This window comes from Suricata suricatta, chromosome 6 (assembly GCF_006229205.1).
Source record: "Suricata suricatta isolate VVHF042 chromosome 6, meerkat_22Aug2017_6uvM2_HiC, whole genome shotgun sequence".
NCBI classification, from domain to species: domain Eukaryota; kingdom Metazoa; phylum Chordata; class Mammalia; order Carnivora; family Herpestidae; genus Suricata; species Suricata suricatta.
Window position 1 is genome coordinate 1238819 of NC_043705.1, and position 6041 is coordinate 1244859.

At 41.0% G+C, this 6041-nt stretch overlaps 1 protein-coding gene across 1 annotated transcript in view; it reads left to right on the forward strand.

Moving 5' to 3' along the window:
• Positions 1-6041, forward strand: part of LOC115293970 (olfactory receptor 2B11-like) — a 7877-nt gene that overhangs the window by 1401 nt on the left and 435 nt on the right. The window lies entirely within an intron of this gene.

Sequence of the window (6041 nt, forward strand, 5' to 3'; positions counted from 1 at the left end):
TTAAATGAATCAACTGATAATTAAATGAAAGCATGCTTCCAGGATAATAAACATAATAGATAGAAAAATGTAGACAAAATTTTGTAATGAAACTCAAGATTAGAAAAAATTGACATGCTTTGGTGCTCTGCTCTATATTATTATAGTTTCTTGACATTCACTTCCCTCTGCTTTTATGAGTGCTTTGTGGGAAAGTGCGAGAAATGCTCTTAAAGAAAACAGATAGGATGTGTGCTTTTCAGGTACTCTTTCAAAGGTATTACTCTGCCAGGAAAGCTTTGGAAATCTATTGGTCTGTGCTGTGAATATAGTGAACTCTTTCTTTTGTGAGGGTGGGGAGGTAACAATTAATTTTATTATACTCCATGACGAATTGCCCCAGTGCAACCTCCTATCACTATACATTTCAAAAAGACTCACAAACCAAACAAAATTTCAGTTAATAAATGAGAATGAATGACTGAGAAGTCTTTATGCACCTCACAACACAATATGTGGCTAGCTGAAATTGCCTGTCACCTAGCGTTTAGAGGTAAAAGGCCTCATGATAATTTGTTAAATGCGTAAGCAATCAGACAATCATGTAGCTGCAGTTTCTGTGGAAGGCTTCCAGACAATCCTCGGGTGTGATGCTGCTGCAAGGCTGGGTGGTGGGAGACTGAAACGTTCAAGGTTTACATCAGCAGTGGGTTTAACCTTCATGTCTGCACTGAACTCCACAGCTGTTGGGTTTCAACCAACAGTAATTTAGACTTTGTGGAACAGTGTTAGAAGAAAGCCTTTTTTCCCCCCTTTAAGAATAACCTTAATTACCTTTGGCAAATTTTATACCCATCTTACAGGTTTAAAATTGTGTTTCTAGGAAGCCTGGGTGGCTCAGTCAGTTGAGCACTCGACTTTGGCTCAGGTCATGATCTCACGGCTCGTGAGTTCAAGTGATCCCATAAAGACCCTGCATTAAGAGTGTGGAGCTTGCTTAGGATTCTGTCTCTCTCCCTCTGTCTTCCCATCCCCCACTCACCCTCTCTCTCTCTCTCTCTCTCTCTCTCTCTCTCTCAAAATAAATAAACTTAAAAAAATAAAATTGTGTTTCCAACTCAAAGAATTGATATCCGTTACTCAGAGAACCTCAGGATAAATATAGATCACACCAACCTTTTTTGGAAAACCCTGAATTCCTTGACCAACATTTTGTTGGAGATCTTAAACCAGCATTACCCTAAAGACATTTATAGGATATTTAAAATGTTTCCTATAACACCAAGAAAAAAGAAAAAACGTAAAATGTTCAACATTACCTAAAAATTTATAATGTTCTATTTACCATTTGCACAAATTCCTAATTCTGACCATTAGTAGCTGTCCAGGCTCATCCACACCCGGCTCAGGGTCACTGAGCTCAGGACACAATAAAAATGAGACAGAGCAGGAAAAGGGTTCCAGCAGCAGAGAGAAATAAGTTTTTCTTGAGAGAAAAAAGTTCGGAATCTTTTGTTTAAATTACTGTTGCAGGAGAGAATAACGTAACTTTGAATAACATAATTATTTTACTGCACCACTTACTGTTTTCAGCAGCAATGCTTCTATGATTATTTCTTACAATAAGCAGATGCATGATTGCTGGGGGTTATGTGACAAGTGGAGAAACAGTCACTTATTGGATACTCTAGGCAAAATGTGGACCTGGCATCCACCTTCTCAAGGAGCCCAACCTGAGTAGGCAGCCCTTCAATTCAACAGAGGGCAAGCCATGATCTTCCCAAGAAAACTTGATAACATACTCTGGAAACATCACTGACACCAATAGAGGATCTGCCTTTGACCAGTAAAGGTTTTTCACATACCAATTACAGGGTTTGTAAAAGATTCAGGTAGTTGATTAACCAGATTGCCTTGTTATAGAGTCATTAGTCATTGGGACTTGTATAAAAAAAAGAACGGTGTGTATTCTACACTGTCTTTGCATTTCTTTTTGACATAAATTGTTTAGCAGAGCCAAAGGTCTAATTATGCCACTGTCAGTTCATGATAACAAACAAAATTAAGTGTACCAATTGCTTTTTTATTTTCCTAAAATATTACCACTATCTTTCATGTTTCCTTCATTAAGAATAATCGGATATTTTAAAAATAATATGAGCAGTTAAGTATACAAATTTGACCATTTATTTTTAATATTTATCTTTTATTGAAGTATAATAAACATAATGTTATATGAGTTTCAAGTGTACCATATAGTGACTCAATAATTCTATACATTTCTCAGTGCTCATCAAGATAAGTGTCCTCTTCATCCCCTTTATTCTTTCACCCAACCCTCGCCCACTCCACCTCTGGTAAACAGTTTCTTCTCTGCTTTTAAGACTCTGTTGTTTGGTTTGTCTCTTTTTCTTTTGTTCACTTGTTTTGTTTCTTAAATTCCACATGAGTAAAATCATACAGCATTTGTCTTGTCTGACTTATTTCACTTAGCATTATACCCTCTGGATCCACTCATGTTATTACAAATGAGAATGTCTCATTATTTATCACTGCTGAACATTATTCAAAAAGACATCTACACCCCTATGTTTATTACAGCATTATTTACAATAGCTGAGACATGAAAGCAACCCAAGTGTCCATCCATAGATGAATGGACAAAGACGATGTGAGATAGATAGATAAACGATAGATGACAGATCATAGATAGTTGGTTGATGATGGATTATATATGGACATATAGATAGATGGATGGATAGATAGATAGATAGATAGATAGATAGATAGATGGATAGATAGAATCTTCCTTTTAATCTCCAGTCCCCACTAGTATACAAACCTTTCATGAAAACTAAAGATAACTGTCAAAAATTCTCCTACTTCCCTGTTTCCTTACTCCAAATTCTGAAACCGAACTTAACCATCTCTTGACAAACACGCACTTGATTCTTGAATTTACTTTTTATGTCTACATCCTGTATTAAATAATACTATACTAGCTATGAAGCTGCTGTGTTTCAATACCAAGTTACCCCCTCAACACTCCTCTTTGTCATGCCAACTTAGGACTTTGAGAACAAAAATGATTTTGCTTGTCAGCTACTTCCTGTAAATACGTCCAGTGGGAGCACTGCAGTCAGTCTGTGGGGCAGGAGGAAAGAGGACTTTCTCCATCTCGTTTCCCTTTGTGTCTCAGTGCTTCCTCAGCAAGGCTGCCTCACCCTGGCAGCAGCAGCTGACTCCTGCTTCCACACCTGCAGAACCAGCCTTTCCTACCCCTTTGGACACCACCAGCAACTCAGAGCAGTGCTCCCTTCCCAGATGTTGGGACTCAGCTCCATGGACCCTCTCCAAACAGCCAAACTCTAATAAAGCCAACTACCTGTTTGCAGAAGTCATTCTTCCCATGAAAGCTTTGTGTTATTTTTCTCTTTTCGGAGAGCCAATCCCTAACATCTTCATGTTAAATTCCCTCATTAAAACAATGGTCTGGTTTCTGTCCTGTGGCTGTGTTCTGACTCATACACCTGCATGTTATTTAGATGTTGATATCACTGCTCTGACTTATCAAAGGTATGACTCTTACCTGACAACTTCTTAATTAGAATATGTAACATAGCTTCAGGTGCAGAATGATACTTAACGAAAATGAGTTCGAAGTAACACAGACATTCTTGTACCTGAGGCATCAATAATAAAACAGTGAAACTTTGGAATGCAAGTAGCGTGTTCTGTGAGTGTTCCATAAAACAAGCAAACATTCCAAAAAATATTAACTTTGTAAGTGAGGGATGTCTTGCAATATGAACAGTACATGATGCTGAATGTCACATGAGCATAACTGAGCCCATGGTTCTTGAAATTCGCTTTGATGTGCAAGTGCCTTGGAGTACAACCATGTTTCCAGAAAGAATTATGCTTGCAAACCAAGGTTTTACTGTAATTCCTAAAGTGAGACTTACATGTCTGTTAAGGTAAATCTTGATACAGATAAACAACACATCACAAAGTTGAAAACAGTTACCTTTTTCCCACTTATGGTCACAGAGTTAAGTTTTCTATCCTGGGAGCTTGGGTTCCAGGAACTCCATTCCAAAGTAAGTCCTCTAACCCATAGAGAATGTTGCACAGTCTGGATACTGAAATTGAGCCTTTAACCCATGACCCATTTCTGGAACTTACCCCTCAAAGACGATGGAAGGAAAACGAGACGAAAACAGACTTCACTGTATCCCAGGCCCTGCCCTGAATGCAACAGTAACCTTTTTAAATCTCAAAGTAGCAAAATGAGACAGATATAATCATTATCTGCATTTTTACACATAATAGAAAGTGGAGTGACTTACCCATGGTAACATGGTAAGTGAAGTATGAGGGACCCTACATGTTTGCTGACCAATTGTTCACCCCAATCAGCTGTCCAACAATCCAGTCCAGTGTTGACACTGCTCCGGTGTCACCACAGAGCCCATAGGTATAAGGCTCCCAGTCCCACAGGACATCCTCCGACTTCAAATGCCAGCTGCAAGTCCCAGGGACCACCTACAATTTTGCATGATGTGGCTGTAAATTCTGGCTTTCCCACAATCCATCCTTTGGTTCAATGATTCACTAGAAGAACTCACAGAACCCATGACAAGTGCTATGCTTATGATTACCATCTTATTATAAAGGATACAACTCAGAAACAGCCAAATGGGAGATGCATAGACAAGGTTCAGCTTCATGACGGAGGATGCAGACCTTCCATGCCCCATCCCCGTGGAGCAGGTGCACCACCTTCCCAGAACATCATGTGGAAGCCTCTGTCAAGCCTGTGTCCAGAGTTTGACGGGGGTGGGGGGTGATCATATAGCCATGAGTGACTAACTTATTGACTAGTGACTCCCCTCCTCATAGGTACAGGATTGGGCAGAAAGCTTGGTCTGGTCACATGCTCATCTTTAGGGTGGGGCCAGACCCTCCCTTGAAGCTATGCAAGGACCCACCATAAATTACATTAGCATAAACCCAAGTATGGCTGAAGGGGTCTTTAATGAACAACTAAAGATGTTCCTATCACTCAGGAAATCTGAAGCATTTTTGAAGTTCTGTGTCAAACACTAGAGATAAAGACTAAATATTTTTATTATTTCACAGACCTTGACTACAAAGCTTCATATTAAACATTACAAGGCCTTGAAATAAAGAGGACCAGAAGGAGTGAAAGGCATGAGAGGGGGAAAATCCAACCACAGGGGAAGTGAAGAGTATCCCTACAGGACCCAACTTATACCTGCCTAGAGCATGAGAGCTACACCTGGAATAAAGTAGCACAGATGCCACGGAACAGAGGCGAGGAAGAGACAGCCATCCATCTGGGACTTCGAGGCCATGAGGCTCCAGTAGGTAGCATGTCACACTGTTCCTACTGAGGAAACGGTCAACACCTGAGCTGAGGGGCTTGGAGTAAATCCTATGAGCTCAAAGGTCTCCAAGAAATAAATCCCTCACACCTTTTAGGCAGGGATTCACAGCTGTCTCTGGCTCGACTCCAACAACCCAGAAGACTCCAGGGTGTTGGTTGTTTCCATCCTGATGCTCTGTTCCCACTGGGCACAGACTGGCAGGAAATCTGTAATTCATGCTTCCTCCAGAGGTCCTGGCAGACCTGAGGTCTCATGCTCAGGAGGCTTACCCTTTGTGGCCACTCCGTTGCTCGGATTAGAAAGGTGACTAGGAGGTGAGGCGCCTGGGTGGCTCAGTCAGCTGAAGATCCGACATCAGCTTAGGTCATGATCTCATGGGTCATGAAGTTCGAGCCCCACATCAGGTTCTGGGCTGGTGGCTCAGAGTCTGGAGCCTGCTTCGGATTCTGGGTCTCCCTCTCTCCCTCTCCCTCTCTGTCTGTCTCTTTCAAAAATGAATAAACATTTTAAAAAATATTTTTAAGGTGAGTGGCATTTGCAGAGAGAGAGCCTGAGGATACATATGAAGGCTCCCACCTTCCTGGATGCCCACCCCCACCACCACCACCACTACCTCCCTAGACTCTGCATGCCAGACTTGCAAGGCACCAC